The sequence below is a fragment of the Bombina bombina genome, chromosome 2, assembly GCF_027579735.1.
Source record: "Bombina bombina isolate aBomBom1 chromosome 2, aBomBom1.pri, whole genome shotgun sequence".
Taxonomy (NCBI): Eukaryota; Metazoa; Chordata; class Amphibia; order Anura; family Bombinatoridae; genus Bombina; species Bombina bombina.
This window is the reverse complement of record NC_069500.1, coordinates 1,257,208,250-1,257,226,412: the sequence shown is the minus strand read 5'-3', so window position 1 is coordinate 1,257,226,412 and position 18,163 is coordinate 1,257,208,250.

The following is an 18,163-nucleotide window of genomic DNA, read 5'->3' as shown; positions in this document are numbered from 1 at the left end:
ATACATGTCAAGGGATATTCAGGTATTCCTGACAGATATCAGGGTTCCAATGTAACTAACGCTCATTTTGAAAAAAAGTGGTTTTGAAAAAGCAAAGTGCTTCTAGTATTTATTTCCCTATAACTTGCAAAAAAAGCAAAGAACATGTTAACATTGGGTATTTCTAAACTCAGGACAAAAGTTAGAAACTATTTAGCATGGTTGTTTTTTGGTGGTTGTAGATGTGTAACAGATTTTGGGGGTCAAAGTTAGAAAAAGTGTGTTTTTTTCCATTTTTTCCTCATATTTTATAATATTTTAAATAATAAATTATAAGATATGATGGAAATAATGGTATCTTTAGAAAGTGCATTTAGTGGCAAGAAAAACTGTATATAATATGTGTGGGTACAGTAAATGAGTAAGAGGAAAATTACAGCTAAACACAAACACCGCAGAAATGTAATGGCCTTGGTCCTTAAGGGGTTAAAAAAAAACTAGAAATTTGACTGAAATAATAGCAGTCAGTTTCCTTCACGCGTGTGCATTTCAGGGCCTGCCAGGGCACAGTGTCACACCAGTGCAACTCATATCTGGTGTAACAGTAGTGTACATTAAAAAAAAAAAAAAAATTGACTGTAATAGATTGAATAGCAGTTAGTTGTCTGCAAGCGTGTGTGTCAGGCCTACAGCGTCTACTCTGCCAACTTCTGCCAGTACACAGTGCCACTCATCTGTTGTCACAGTAGCTTGCACGCATAGTACCACTAATCGAAAAAAAAAGACAGGCAGAGGCAGGCCACCCCGCAGGGGCCGTCGTGGTCGTGGAATAATGCCCAGTGTTCAGAGGCCACGTACCCTGAACTCGAAAAGTTCTGAGGACATAGTTGACTGGCTAACACAGGACACCCAATCTTCTACAGCTTCCGCTCGGAACCTTGACACACCATCCTCCTCCAGCTTAGCTTCAGGCACCTCTCAAGGTACCACTCGCCCGCCTGCCGCCACCACCAACACTAGCACCACAGCCGCTTCACTTGATCTGACAGAGGAGTTATTTACACATCAGTTGGAAGAAATGAGTGATGCACAACCATTATTGCCAGAGGATGTAGATAACAGGGATATGTCTCAGTCAGGCAGCATTACACACATTGACGTACGGTGTGATGATGATGATGTTGTACCCGCTGCGGGAGTTTGGTCTGTCACTGGGAAGCGGGCGTAACCCTTACACTACCTGATCGATACAACATCATACCTGATGTTTTAAAGCACGTTATTCCAAACAATTTAGGAATGTTAGGTGATTTATGCCCTTTATGGATTAAAACCAGACTCTGCATCAACTATGTAATTTTCCATGGGAGTTTTGCCATGGATCCCCCTCCGGCATGCCACAGTCCTGGAGTTAGTCCCCTTGAAACAACTTTTCCATCACTATTGTGGCCAGAAAGAGTCCCTGTGGGTTTTAAAAATTGCCTGCCTATTGAAGTCTATAGCGGTTCGCCCCCGGTTTGCCCGCTCTGAGCAGGCGGACAGGAATCGCCACAATTTAACCCGATCGAGTACGATCGGGTTGATTGACACCTCCCTGCTGGCGGCCAATTTGCCCTGAGTCTGCAGGGGACGGTGTTGCACCAGCAGCTCTTTTGAGCTGCTGGTGCAATGTTGAATACGGAGAGCGTATTGCTCTCCACATTCAGTGAGGTCTTGCAGACCTGATCCGCAATGTCGGATCAGGTCCACAAGACCTTTGATACATAGGCCTCTAAGGATCGACACACTTTAAGAAGATTTTCTTTTTACCACCACTAGACACAAACTGTAACTGGACATTATTCCTAGGACTACCCATTTGGACTTATCCTTTTTAATTGTATTATTGTTACAATAGGGTACCATATGATTAGTTAATAAATTGTTATGTTTTTAATCTAATCTTTAAGTTATATTCTATTTTTAGGTTATTATTTATATGCTCTTGCTAATCTTGCTATAATTTTTTTTCCATTTTTATATCACTTTAGCCTTCTGGCGCTCCCTACAAATATTTCTATTCCATACTATTAGGTTCTTTAGGGGTACTTATTTGGTAGCTTGCGACTCAATATAAGTTTAGGCACTATAATACCCTTCTTTATTTATCATAAAATTGATAGAGGTCTGAGAACCACAATAGTAATAGGTAACTTGTGTGCAGGCAGAAACGACTCTCCCAAGAAATTACTCAGTGTCGCAAATAATATCTGCTCTCAGCTCCGCTTGAATATTTCTCAGATTATCACTGCAATTCAACCTGATCGAGTACGATCGGTTTGATTGACACCCCCCTGCTGGCGGCCAATTGGCCGCGAGTCTGCAGGGGGCGGCGTTGCACCAGCAGCTCTTGTGAGCTGCTTGTGCAATGCTGAATACGGAGAGCGTATTGCTCTCCGCATTCAGCGAGGTCTTGCAGACCTGATCCACACTGTCGGATCAGGTCCGCAAGACCTTTGATAAATTGGCCTGTATAAGCGGCCTTTATAATTTTTTTTATACATCCTCTAAGTTTGTGTTATGGATGTGTAAAAATGGCCTTATATTGTTTTAGGAGGCAAAGATAAGCTCCCTTTTACCTATATGTTGTACAGACAATCTGGTTTGAAATTCTGTTTTTCTTATTCTCCATTTAAAATAGTACTGAATGGTCTAATTTAAAAATGTTCTGTGGTTGAAACATGTTTGCTTTTTGTATTTTTAATAAAAGGATAATAATAAAAACAAATTAAAATAAATACATTCAAAGCTTTTTTAGCATACGTGTTTACAGTGAGAAAGAGAGGAGCCAAGACAAGCCTTTGGTTAAAAACAATGGCTTGTCATGGGGCGGAGCTAGCTGTCCTTGAAGACAGACATGTTTTCTAATAGCTCCTGCTTATAACTGTATTATACTCTTTTCTTACTGAGATTTTTGCCAAAATCTATACTGCACCATTGGTTCTGGACTGCTGAGACTGTAGGGATTGAACTTTTGAATAAGCCTGATGGAAAGGAACCCGATATAATTCTCCTTTACGAAGCTGGCCTGACCGACTACGGCATCAAACATTTACATCAGACCTACTCTCCTTATTCAGCGTAACACTAGTGTGCAAATTCCATTATGAAGGGGTCTAACCAGATAATACTGCTACTAATGAAACTGGAACAGCAGATGGACAGACAATTTGTTGATCTCACTCATACAATTCGAAATCCTAGCTGGAGTGAAGAGCCTTGCGCTCACAAAATGGCGGAGAGAGCAACTGCTGCTTTGCAGGATACGCAACCACAGACATATGCAGGTGCCCTTTCTCCCACAGAAAACTCAAATCAGTTCTGCCCATTGTGGACCGGAAAGACAGAAATTGACATCAGCTAAGAAAAATCTCAGGAATATATGTCTCACAGCTGATTCTGAATCAGAGCCACAAAGGAGCAGTCCTCACGCTGACGCTTCTTTAGCCGTCTCACGAGGCAACACACTGAACCCTCTGCCATACCCCAGTAACAACACTAAAGCAATCAAGATGAAAGACCGGATCGCCACAACACAGAGACTGCAGGAGGGTTCCCAGCATCATTTTTGCGCCCGCAAAAGCTGTGAGTTAATTCCCATAAGCGATGAGATCCCGAAGACAACATTGAGCTGTGATTTAATTCCCAGGAGTGCTGGGATTCAGAAGACAACCTTGAGGTATGTTAGACAGCAGCTAGAGGCCCAGCAGCAGGTTCCAATGATTGGTGACATACTTGGGTCTTTTTTGGAAACTGGCATCGGATGATAACTCTGCGTGTCAAGATAGGTCCACTAAAAACACTTCGAACTTATAGTATGGACCATGCTTTGGGTACTTGCCATTAGGGCATCTTAATGAGAGCTACTCAGTTTGATAATATGACCTATTCCATTATGCCGGTTGTCAGTTTTATATAAACTTTTTTGGTTTAGCATTAACTGTATGTTCTGCTAGTGTGATTTTCATACTCTCCCCTAGGACTCCTCCGTGTTTGCACTGTTTGTTAACAACATATTCTATACATTTAAGCTATACATCTTACCTATGTATTTGCTTATTTGAGGGGATCTGAGTATGAGATTAAAATATGCTTTGGATGAGATTTAAGGTACGAAATATATGACCAGCTCACTGGAGACTAGTCCAGACTGCTGCAGTGTGGTTTCACTTCCTTGCTACCACTATTGTTAGATAAAGAGTGATAAAAATGTCTTCAAATGTGCAATAGGGATTATTTTTGACAATCACTGAAAGGTCAGTGCTTGCTATACATCACTACCCATAAATTGTTTATCTGGGACAGAATGTATACCTATGCTAAATCTCCCTTGTATGTGCGCTCATATTCGCCACTGTGGTTCTTGGCAAACTGCATATCTATGCTACTAAGTCTGCTGCCATGTCATTTTTGTACTAAACGCTACAGTGCACTATAGCTGCTAGAAATCCCCATAAGAGAAGTGTACTGAGGCTATTAGGCTGGAGAGCACATACCATTATACAGGGAGTGCAGAATTATTAGGCAAATGAGTATTTTGACCACATCATCCTCTTTATGCATGTTGTCTTACTCCAAGCTGTATAGGCTCGAAAGCCTACTACCAATTAAGCATATTAGGTGATGTGCATCTCTGTAATGAGAAGGGGTGTGGTCTAATGACATCAACACCCTATATCAGGTGTGCATAATTATTAGGCAACTTCCTTTCCTTTGGCAAAATGGGTCAAAAGAAGGACTTGACAGGCTCAGAAAAGTCAAAAATAGTGAGATATCTTGCAGAGGGATGCAGCACTCTTAAAATTGCAAAGCTTCTGAAGCGTGATCATCGAACAATAAAGTGTTTCATTCAAAATAGTCAACAGGGTCGCAAGAAGCGTGTGGAAAAACCAAGGCGCAAAATAACTGCCCATGAACTGAGAAAAGTCAAGCGTGCAGCTGCCAAGATGCCACTTGCCACCAGTTTGGCCATATTTCAGAGCTGCAACATCACTGGAGTGCCCAAAAGCACAAGGTGTGCAATACTCAGAGACATGGCCAAGGTAAGAAAGGCTGAAAGACGACCACCACTGAACAAGACACACAAGCTGAAACGTCAAGACTGGGCCAAGAAATATCTCAAGACTGATTTTTCTAAGGTTTTATGGACTGATGAAATGAGAGTGAGTCTTGATGGGCCAGATGGATGGGCCCGTGGCTGGATTAGTAAAGGGCAGAGAGCTCCAGTCCGACTCAGACGCCAGCAAGGTGGAGGTGGACTACTGGTTTGGGCTGGTATCATCAAAGATGAGCTTGTGGGGCCTTTTCGGGTTGAGGATGGAATCAAGCTCAACTCCCAGTCCTACTGCCAGTTTCTGGAAGACACCTTCTTCAAGTAGTGGTACAGGAAAAAGTCTGCATCCTTCAAGAAAAACATGATTTTCATGCAGGACAATGCTCCATCACACGCGTCCAAGTACTCCACAGTGTGGCTGGCAAGAAAGGGTATAAAAGAAGAAAATCTAATGACATGGCCTCCTTGTTCACCTGATCTGAACCCCATTGAGAACCTGTGGTCCATCATCAAATGTGAGATTTACAAGGAGGGAAAACAGTACACCTCTCTGAACAGTGTCTGGGAGGCTGTGGTTGCTGCTGCACGCAATGTTGATGGTGAACACATCAAAACACTGACAGAATCCATGGATGGCAGGCTTTTGAGTGTCCTTGCAAAGAAAGGTGGCTATATTGGTCACTGATTTGTTTTTGTTTTGTTTTTGAATGTCAGAAATGTATATTTGTGAATGTTGAGATGTTATATTGGTTTCACTGGTAAAAATAAATAATTGAAATGGGTATATATTTGTTTTTTGTTAAGTTGCCTAATAATTATGCACAGTAATAGTCACCTGCACACACAGATATCCCCCTAAAATAGCTAAAACTAAAAACAAACTAAAAACTACTTCCAAAAATATTCAGCTTTGATATTAATGAGTTTTTTGGGTTCATTGAGAACATGGTTGTTGTTCAATAATAAAATTAATCCTCAAAAATACAACTTGCCTAATAATTCTGCACTCCCTGTAGTGTGGATTTCTATTCACACCCCTTAAGAAACATTATTAACTAATAGACCTGGCCCAATTGTAGATGGTTTAGTGCCTGTTCAGCATGCGTAACAATATGCTCAGTATACCATACTAGTTGCACTCTCTATATGACATTTTGAAGACGCCATTAACTATTTATAGAGTATATAACTTTGGCAGTTTAAATATCATATTGTCCATAACATAACCTTTCTTTAGCAGAATGTTGTGATTGTATATTAAATGCCATATATAATTTTGTTACAAAAGTGCTGCAATTAATACCTATGTTTCAGCTCCCTCAATATCAAATATTTAGAATTGTTTTTGGCCTAGTTCCATAGTGTCCCAGGGATTGTTTTGAGACACTGTTGAGAGTTAAAATAGTGAGTACCAAATGAAATTCCCTAAGCCATATACCCATATCTCATAGATCTTTGGTACACTAGAATTAGTTACTTGAACTACTTGCAGGGAATACATTGAAAGCCTTATGATAATTAGACCTCTAATTAATTACACTCCCTGTATGGAAGTTTTAATTTAGTCAAACACCGGCCCTTGCTGAGCCCCTCTTCTCCCTTTCCCGCCGGTACCTGTTGCCTGCGGGTCATACTCATATCCCTTTTACCCACATTGCCTAAAGATGGCACTCCCCCAGGAGAGGAGCACATGCAGTAGCCCCCTACACCCTATATATACTAATTCTCTCCCCTATGCATAACTCTACCTGTATATATTTGTAAAGTTGTAACTAGATAATAAACCATCTAATAGCCCCACTCACATTATTAATTTGGCATTCTAGATAGCTCCGCCCCTCATTCCCTTCTATCCTCCTCCTTTTCTAACACGAGCGGCTATTGCCCGCTGCATTCTTTCTTCCCTTTTCCAGACCACCTTGGTCTGAGAGCTTCCAAACAAATACTGCCCCACGCCTGCCTCAACCTTATTAGAATAAATAAACCTATAAATTTTCTTCACGGTATGGCGTGGGCCCCATTTACTATTTATAAAATATAAAACTGAGGCTCTATTATTTTATTTATGAACATATATTCCGTTACTGACATCCCTGTTTTATGTGGTCTACTCTAGCAATCTTATATGCCTTTTGGCCGTTGTTAATATCTACCTTTCCTTAAGGGTGTTATGAATATGGGACATGGATGTATTTTACATAACTATTGTACACGTTTCCCTCCAAAGGCATATAGAATTTATTCCAAGACTCGCTATTTCTTTGGTCTATGACTATATTTATGTTATAAGGATGTATCTTTCAGAATTAAGCTTATCATTGTTATCGGATGAATATGTTATGAAACTTTTATTAAAACCTCAATAAAAAATTGAAAGGAAAAAAATAAATAAAAAAAATGGCTTGTAATTTTTAAAAGGTGTGATCACTGATATTGTCTTTCACAGTGATCACATGTCCATGGGGTACTTTTGTAGGCAGCACTGGACTGCCTCTAAGGCATCCAGTGATTATCCAGTTAGCTTTAAACCAGCATGAATTGAAGCATGCCAGGTCCCAGGGTCCATTTTAAATATAAAACCACTGTTATTGGCATATTATGCTGTTACTGTACTGTTGCTGGATGGCCTCACATGCAGACATCTAGCAACAGCATGAGATACATGCTGATCGCAGTTTGTATCTAATGTAATGGAGGCACCCCTGATCTTGATCACTGACAGGCACGCTTTAAGGGGATAATGCTATAGGAAATGAAATCTAATTATCCAACAACATACATTTTTTATTTCACTGTAAGAGCATTCACATTGTGAAACTTCTTGTCTAAGGAGCAAGTGAATGCCAATACCATAGATAAAAATAGATTAGATACATTTTTGGCTAAAGCAAAATTCAAGGATATGATTGCTTGTGTTAAATCTGTCGGCTTTCTAATTGTATTAATGTAAGTTCAGTTGGCAGTTTCTTTATTGTAAATCAGATAGGATCTGTATAGGTTGAACTTAATGGGCTTTTGTCTATATTTATTGTCATCTACTATGTTATTATGTTTAATAAAATCACTAAACTGAGCATTTATTGTGGTGATTTCCCACACTGTTATGAGATATATTGTTTTAGTATTCAGTGGCTCCAACTATAATTTTTGTGACAGCTAACCCATTTGTTTTCTGCTGTGACTTAAAGTTAATGTCAACTTTCACAAATGAAAGGCCTGTTTTTAAAAATACTATTAAAAACAGGGGCACTTTTATTCATGAAAGTTTACATTGAAGTCATGTTTTAAAAATACTTACCATTTCTTCCTAGCAAGTGTGGAACACCGGAGCAACGATTCCCCCACCTCCAGGTTGTCTCTTCTTACGTCATCTTATAAATTATAAAAGTGCAAATATTATAATCTTAAAGGTTATTTAATATGAGGAATTAAAACTCCTTAATCTGAGTTTTAAATAGTTTCCTTTGGGTTAAATTTAAAGTGCAAATATGTATATATGTAAATCTATATATATGTATATTTATGCAATATTATTTTATTTCATCCAAAGGTGACAATTTAGCTATGTCCATAAAATGTATCTGTTTATCTACACAGCTTTTATGGCTCATTGAGGAATTAACAATTAAATTCTAATTAATCCAGAAATATATATTTATACTTCTTGACCATGCAAGACATAACTATATGAAATCTGACTTATTAATGAGTTAAAAAGGGGTTTACAATATACAATTTGTAGCTATGGGATTAGATATTTGTATATTAGAATAATAGGCAGAATTGACTAGGTTCTAGACTAAAATATTGCATAAATACACATATAGATGAGAAAATGATAAATAACCCAATGTAATAAGACTCTTAAAAACACTGTTGGTTTCCAAATACACAATTATTTATTAGATCAGCTAAAAACATGAAATGACACAATATTCAACACTTTAGGCCTAACTATAATAACAATTACATTTACTTACAAGACAAATATACACTTATACAAACATACATTATACAGGTACCTTATTCAGATGTTGTAATAGGGTTGTCTGGGACAATCTTGATGTTTCTGCTAGCTTCCTGTCCTCATCCTCCCCTCTCTTCTCTCTCCTCTACTACCTTTCTTCTAACTGACTGAGTCTCTTCTATATATATATATAAAACCATGCCCCATCTGTTAATATTACCTTTGATGTAATTGGTTCAATTTTCCCTCTCTAACCATATTTGGAAAAACGAACGCCATTGGTCTTAGCTGTTTACATGTAAATAGGGGCTATTGTAGGGGGTAAATATCTATAAATCACATGATTTGGACAACTGTTCTGATTGTAAGGTCAGATGTTCTTTTGTTCATGATAACCTGTTATTTACCACATCCACACCCCAACAGCCACATGAAAGACTCCTATTTACATGTAAACGTTTGGTGACTCTATTGAATGAGAGGAAGCCTGGGGAAATAATAACCCTTATTTACCATCTCCTGACTTTCTTTGCGGTAAACAGAGCATGGTAAACAAAAGGTTTTATGGCTTTTGTTCTTGAAACAGGGCATAGTAAATAGACGGCTTCTATATTTCTCATGGCTAGTTAATATGACTAGAATATTATACCAATACATAAATATGCTCATACATAAATACAATATATACAAAGAAATAGAACTATAACATAAGCAATTTCCCAAACTGTAACAGTCAGAAATGATGTGTCTGGCTTCCTGTATTTTAATTTCTATTATTTATTCTATTTTTACTTCTTTTTATTTTTTGGGATTATTTTTCCATCTTTCTTTTTGGGAATATTTTTCCATCGAATATTGCCACATACCTTTTTTACCTCACACATATAGAGGCCCATTTATCAAGCCCCGTATGGAGCTTGTGGGCCCTTGTTTCTGGCGAGTCTTCAGACTCGCCAGAAAAAGCACTTATGAAGCAGCAGCCTAAAGACTGAGGTCTTGCCGACCTGGGCCTCAATCCGATATAACTTGTCGCCCACAAAAGCCGGCAACGCCAATATATGCGCGGATTTAGTATCCTATATACGGCGTAACTTAGAAGTTAGCGCGTATATTTCTGCCTTTGGCCATCGTTTTTTGACCCATAGACTAACATACAAAACACGCGCAGTTTGGTATCCAATATACGGCGTAAGGACTTACGCGCGCAGATTTCAGAAAATCTACTCCATTCTCATTTTGCCACAAATTGAAGGCGCTGCAACCCTTGCACTGACTTGGAAACCAACGTAACTCTCTGAAGGCCTAACAAGTGCATGCTTAACAACATACATATCAGCAGCTTGATCACAAATAGTTAACCTCTTCAAAGCATTTATTATTCCTGCCCCTGCAAGTTTGTCAAACCAATCACCAAGGGGTGCATCATGGGGCACAAGGGGTCAATCATGGGGCACAAGGGGTCAATCATGGGGCACAAGGGGTCATCATGGGGCACAAGGGGTCAATCATTGGGCACAAGGGGTCAATCATGGGGCACAAGGGGGGCTGGAAGTCCTACAATCCCCTTTTGTTCTGTCTACACATGCTGATTCTATAGTTACTGCTGAGGTCCATGGTGATGGTGCTGCCCCTGCTGCAGCTGGTCATCGAATTACATACTGCGGAGTTCCACTGCATGTAAGTGAAACTACTACATCCCACCCCCATTCCCTTAACCACCCTAATTACTGAAAATATATCATTAGTTCAATTCATGTTTTGGTCACTATAATTTATTGACTATCATTTCGAGGAATGAAAATGGATGTTTATACCTTATGTTCACACCTTCTGTAAAAACATTATTATTTAGATATATATACCCATGTGCAGGGATAGGCAAGGTGTCCTTCACTAAAAGTCTTTACTTTAGAAAATGTCCGCCACAGCCTTGGCTCGTGCCTATCCCTGCACATGGGTCAATTTCTATTGGATGTGAGAAACCTTGATTTACATCTTAAAAGTGAATATCACTATATACTATGTGATGTGGTTTAGAGAACATGAATATGTCATAAACATGATGATATTACCTTTTCTGGGCCATTTCCACACAGGCCTTATTATATTTTTCAAAAATATTAGTGTACTTAAACACCCCTCACATGGATGTGGATGACAATTATATGGTAAATAACAGAGGACAAGATTTAGGATGAAATATAACAATATTTTTTTTTTTTTTTAGGCTTCTTAGATGAGGGGGCTGAGGTGCCTAGAGTGGCTCTCCTGCCTCTCCTGGGTTGTGTGGATTCAGAGGATTCTGCAGGAGTGCTGACCACAGATGAGAGGCTGGAGGCAATGTCCTGCTGGTGTGTGAAATGCTCCACCAACACACCCAACAGTTGGTTTTGTTCCCACCATCTGTTGTCACTCTGCATCTGCATGTCCCAAATAACTCTCATTATCTGAGATTGGTTCTGGACGATACCACTTAAAGATGCTGCCATGTCCCATTGCAGCTCAATGGAATGCTGTAGTAAAGTCTGTTGGCTCCTGTAAAACCTGCGTTGGTCTCTCTGCATTCTCTCGCAGGTTGATGTGAGCCTCTCGCAGGTTGATGTTTGCCTCCTCTGGAGGGCAATGTATTCGTTGCCCAGGGCAGAAGTCAGAGGATCTAAAGGCTCTTCACCAGCAGGGATTATAGGCTGTTGCATCTGGAACAATGCTGGCTGGTGCCTCAGGAGGAACAATGCTGGCTAGTGCCTCAGGAGGAACAATTCTGGCTGGTGCCTCAGCAGGAACAATGCTGGCTGGTGCCTCAGCAGGAAAAATGCTGGCTGGTGCCTCAGCAGGAACAATGCTGGCTGGTGCCTCAGGAGGAACAATGCTGGCTGGTGCCTCAGGAGGAACTACCACATCTATATGCTCCTCTTCATATGCTGGAGCTCTTCCAAGGGAAGCGGATGGTGGAGCTCTCCGGGTGGACTGGTAGCCCCATTGACGACTGGTGTGCGACCACTCAGCCTGACCAGTTTGTATGTCCTGGTGGTAAACGTCCTGACTGGCCTGATATTTGGAGGGGGGGGGTAAAGACATCTACCCTTTGGGGATGCCTTGGCTGCCCCTCATAACCAAAAGAATAGTCCTCCGGCCAGGGCTCCTGCCAGGGCTCCTCTTCAAATCTTGGTGGCATGACATATGGGTCCTCAACGAGGCAATCCAATCCACCTCATGCCTCGGAGCATACTGTTGAGGGATTATCTGGCCTGGTGATAGTGGTGGAGCCATCCTCTGGCCTGCTGGTTGTGGTAGAGCCATCCTCTGGCCTGGTGATTGCGGTGGATGCATGGCCGTTTGCACCCTGGTGACAGGAGGTTCTGTGGAGGAGTCAAATGATGAGAGGTATTAGTAGAATCAAATATATATCCATGTGGGCATACATTGTACATTGATACATGCTAAGGCCTATACTCAGTCTCATGTAAAACTCTATAATATGCATGTGCAAATTGTGATTTGTGATATGAGGGATTTTAATATTCAAAGTATACATGTATGTGTTTCATACAATAGTTCTGTGTACATGTCAGTGATGGAGAAAATGTGTCCTTTAAGTGACACTATGGTCACACAATTTCCTTTAGCCTGATGTAGGCACATAACGTGCTTTCTTGAGCTAAAAGTATTGTGATGGCTATAGTGTCCATTTACTGAAAACTCTACATGTGGCTTGTGGCCTGTGTTACTCCGAGACATGTTAGTATTTCACTATTTCACCTCATATCATGAATTTCAATGTGTTAAGTAGCATTAAATGGACATTAAACCCATTTTTATTCTTTCATGATTCAGCTAGAGCACGCAATTTTAAACAACTTTGTAATTTACTTCCATTACCTAATTTGCTTCATTCTCATGATATTCTTAGCTGAAAAGCATATCTAGATAGGCTCAGAAGCTGCTGATTGGTGGCTGCACATCAATGCCTCAGGTGATTGGCTCACCCATGTGCATTGATATTTAATAAACAAAGAATAACAAAATAATGAAGCAAATTACATAATAGAAGTAAATTGGGATGTTGTTTAAAACTGTATTCTCTATGGCCTAGATTTGGAGTTTAGCGGTAGCCGTGAAAACCAGTGTTAGAGGCTCCTAACGCTGGTTTTAGGCTACCGCCGGTATTTGGAGTCACTCAAAAAAGGGTCTAACGCTCACTTTTCAGCCGCGACTTTTCCATACCGCAGATCCCCTTACGTCAATTGCGTATCCTATCTTTTCAATGGGATCTTTCTAACTCCAGTATTTAGAGTCGTTGCTGAAGTGAGCGTTAGAATTCTAACGACAAAACTCCAGCCGCAGAAAAAAGTCAGTAGTTAAGAGCTTTCTGGGCTAATGCCGGTTCATAAAGCTCTTAACTACTGTGCTCTAAAGTACACTAACACCCATAAACTACCTATGTACCCCTAAACCGAGGTCCCCCCACATCGCCGCCACTCGATTAATTTTTTTTAACCCCTAATCTGCCGACCGCCACCTACGTTATACTTATGTACCCCTAATCTGCTGCCCCTAACACCGCCGACCCCTGTATTATATTTATTAACCCCTAACCTGCCCCCCACAACGTCGCTGCCAGCTACCTACACCTATTAACCCCTAATCTGCCGACCGCAAAGCGCCGCCACCTACATTATAGCTATGTACCCCTAATCTGCTGCCCCTAACACCGCCGATCCCTATATTATATTTATTAACCCCTAATCTGCCGCCCTCAACGTCGCCTCCACATGCCTACACTTATTAACCCCTAATCTGCCGAGCGGACCGCACCGCTATTATAATAAAGTTATTAACCCCTAATCCGCCTCACTAACCCTATAATAAATTGTATTAACCCCTAATCTGCCCTCCCTAACATCGCCGACACCTAACTTCAAACATTAACCCCTAATCTGCCGACCGGAGCTCACCGCTATTCTAATAAATGTATTAACCCCTAAAGCTAAGTCTAACCCTAACACTAACACCCCCCTAAGTTAAATATAATTTAATTCTAACGAAATTAATTTACTCTTATTAAATAAATTATTCCTATTTAAAGCTAAATACTTACTTGTAAAATAAATCCTAATATAGCTACAATATAAATTATAATTATATTATAGCTATTTTAGGATTTATATTTATTTTACAGGTAACTTTGTATTTATTTTAACCAGGTACAATAGCTATTAAATAGTTAAGAACTATTTAATAGCTACCTAGTTAAAATAATTACAAAATTACCTGTAAAATAAATCCTAACCTAAGTTACAATTAAACCTAACACTACACTATCAATAAATTAATTAAATAAAATACCTATAATTACCTACAATTAAACCTAACACTACACTATCAATAAATTAATTAAATACAATACCTACAAATAACTACAATGAAATAAACTAACTAAAGTACAAAAAATAAAAAAGAACTGTTACAAAAAATAAAAAATATTTACAAACATAAGAAAAATATTACAACAATTTTAAACTAATTACACCTACTCTAAGCCCCCTAATAAAATAACAAAGACCCCCAAAATAAAAAAATGCCCTACCCTATTCTAAATTACTAAAGTTCAAAGCTCTTTTACCTTACCAGCCCTGAACAGGACCCTTTGCGGGGCATGCCCCAAGAAGTTCAGCTCTTTTGCCTGTAAAAAAAAACCATACAATACCCCCCCCCCCAACATTACAACCCACCACCCACATACCCCTAATCTAACCCAAACACCCCTTAAATAAACCTAACACTAAGCCCCTGAAGATCTTCCTACCTTATCTTCACCATACCAGGTTCACCGATCGATCCAGAAGAGCTCCTCCGATGTCCTGATCCAAGCCCAAGCGGGGGGCTGAAGAGGTCCATGATCCGGCTGAATTCATCAACCAAGCGGGAGCTGTAGAGGTCCATGATCGGGCTGAAGTCTTCATCCAAGCGGGAGCTGAAGAGGTCCATGATCCAGATGAAGTCTTCTATCAACGGCATCTTCAATCTTCTTTCTTCGGGAGCCATCATCTTCCATCCGACGCGGAACATCCTCTTCTCCCGACGCCTACTCGCCGAATGACGGTTCCTTTAAATGACGTCATCCAAGATGGCGTCCCTCGAATTCCGATTGGCTGATAGGATTCTATCAGCCAATCGGAATTAAGGTAGGAATATTCTGATTGGCTGATCGGAACAGCCAATAGAATGCGAGCTCAATCTAATTGGCTGATTGGTTCAGCCAATCGGATTGAACTTGATTCTGATTGGCTGATTCCATCAGCCAATCAGAATATTCCTACCTTAATTCCGATTGGCTGATAGAATCCTATCAGCCAATCGGAATTCGAGGGACGCCATCTTGGATGACGTCATTTAAAGGATCCATCATTCGTCGTTCAGTCGTCGGCCAGGATGGATGTTCCGCGTCGGAGGTCTTCAGGATGCTGCCGCTCCGCTCTGGATGGATGACGATAGAAGATGTCTCTTGGATGAAGACTTCAATCGGATGGAAGACCTCTTCTGCCCCGCTTGGATGAAGACTTCTCCCGGATGGAGGACCTCTTCTTGCTCCGTTTGGATGAAGAATTTGGCTCGGCTGGGTGAAGACGACTCAAGGTAGGGAGATCTTCAGGGGCTTAGTGTTAAGTTTATTTAAGGGGGGTTTGGGTTAGATTAGGGGTATGTGGGTGGTGGGTTGTAATGTTGGGGGGGGGGTATTGTATGTTTTTTTTTACAGGCAAAAGAGCTGAACTTCTTGGGGCATGCCCCGCAAAGGGCCCTGTTCAGGGCTGGTAAGGTAAAAGAGCTTTGAACTTTAGTAATTTAGAATAGGGTAGGGCATTTTTTTATTTTGGGGGGCTTTGTTATTTTATTAGGGGGCTTAGAGTAGGTGTAATTAGTTTAAATTTGTTGTAATATATTTCTAATGTTTGTAAATATTTTTTTATTTTTTGTAACTTAGTTCTTTTTTATTTTTTGTACTTTAGTTAGTTTATTTCATTGTATTTATTTGTAGGAATTGTATTTAATTTATTTATTGATAGTGTAGTGTTAGGTTTAATTGTAAAAAATTGTAGGTATTTTATTTAATTAATTTATTGATAGTGTAGTGTTAGGTTTAATTGTAACTTAGGTTAGGATTTATTTTACAGGTAAATTTGTAATTATTTTAACTATTTTAGCTATTAAATAGTTCTTAACTATTTAATAGCTATTGTACCTGGTTAAAATAAATACAAAGTTACCTGTAAAATAAATATAAATCCTAAAATAGCTATAATATAATTATAATTTATATTTTAGCTATATTAGGATTTATTTTACAGGTAAGTATTTAGCTTTAAATAGGAATAATTTATTTAATAAGAGTTAATTAATTTCGTTAGATTAAAATTATATTTAATTTAGGGGGTGTTAGTGTTAGGGTTAGACTTAGCTTTAGGGGTAATACATTTATTAGAATAGCGGTGAGCTCCAGTCGGCATATTAGGGGTTAATAATTGAAGTTAGGTGTCGGCGATGTTAGGGAGGGCAGATTAGGGGTAAATACTATTTATTATAGGCTTAGTGAGGCGGATTAGGGGTTAATAACTTTATAATAATAGCGGTGCGGTCCGGTCGGCAGATTAGGGGTTAATAAGTGTAGGCAGGTGGAGGCGACGTTGTGGGGGGCAGATTAGGGGTTAATAAATATAATATAGGGGTCGGCAGTGTTAGGGGCAGCAGATTAGGGGTACATAGGAATAATGTAAGTTGCGACGGTTTACGGAGCGGCAGATTAGGGGTTAATAATAATATGCAGGGGTCAGCGATAGCGGGGGCGGCAGAATAGGGGTTAATAAGTGTAAGGTTAGGGGTGTTTAGACTCGGGGTACATGTTAGAGTGTTAGGTGCAGACGTAGGAAGTGTTTCCCCATAGGAAACAATGGTGCTGCGTTAGGAGCTGAACGCGGCTTTTTTGCAGGTGTTAGGTTTTTTTTCAGCTCAAACAGCCCCATTGTTTCCTAAGGGGGAATCGTGCACGAGCACGTTTTTGAGGCTGGCCGCGTCCGTTATCGAGAGTTGAAGTTGCGTTAAATATGCTATACGCTCCTTTTTTTGGAGCCTAACGCAGCCATTCTGTGGACTCTCAATACCAGAGTTATTTTAAAGGTGCGGCCAGAAAAAATCCAGCGTTAGATACGCGGGTCGTTACCGACAAAACTCTAAATCTAGCCGTATCTGAATAATGACATAAAAAGCTTTGGTTTAATGTCCTTTTAATGTGAAATCTAATTGTAGATGTTTTTGTTAGTAGGCCAAATACCAAGCTCCTCATTGTGTACATGAATGTGTGACATTAAAGGATGTTACTCACCAGCATGCTGTGCTAATGTTGCAGTCCCTGAGTCAGGAGCCCCTGGAAGTCCACGGACTGCTGTGACACTCAGGGACCTGTGAATGAGCTCCTGCCACTCATTATATTCTGCCTCTTGGTGAGGACCACCGCCTGTTCCCCTCTGCTGCATGGCTTCTTGGCCCATTTTATCCTTGACCCGCCTCTTGCAGTCATTACACCTTTTCTTAAGCCCATCCACATTCCTCCTCTGCTGGGCCACGGCGTTGACTGCCTCCTCGACCCTCAGCCATGCATCTTTACGCCTTCGGGCAACTCCTTTGCCCTTCTCTTGGCCAAAGAGGGCGGTGTGGTTCTCCAGGACGGCCTGGACTAGCGCAAGGTTTTCTGCAAAAGAGAAGTTGGAGCACCTCATGCGCTCCTCGTCCTGGGCTGCCTGGCTCCCTCCCTGGGATGTCCCTGGTGTGGGTTCCTCCCAATCCTCTCCCTGCTCCCCCCTTCTATCCCCATGTGCACCCTCTGTCCCTCTTCTGAGTGTGCCTGACCTTGGGGCAACCCCACTCCCATCCTCCCTTCTAACTCTCCCCCCTCCACTCACTCCCTGACGGGGACCCTGCTGCTCCTCCTGTCCATAATCCTCTCCCTGCAACTCCCTTTCCATCCTCCCCCCGCCCTAGCTCTCCCTGTCATCCTCAAACTACACACACTCACACTCACTCCCACTTCAATCACACACAATCACAACCAAACACTCAGCCTATCACACTGT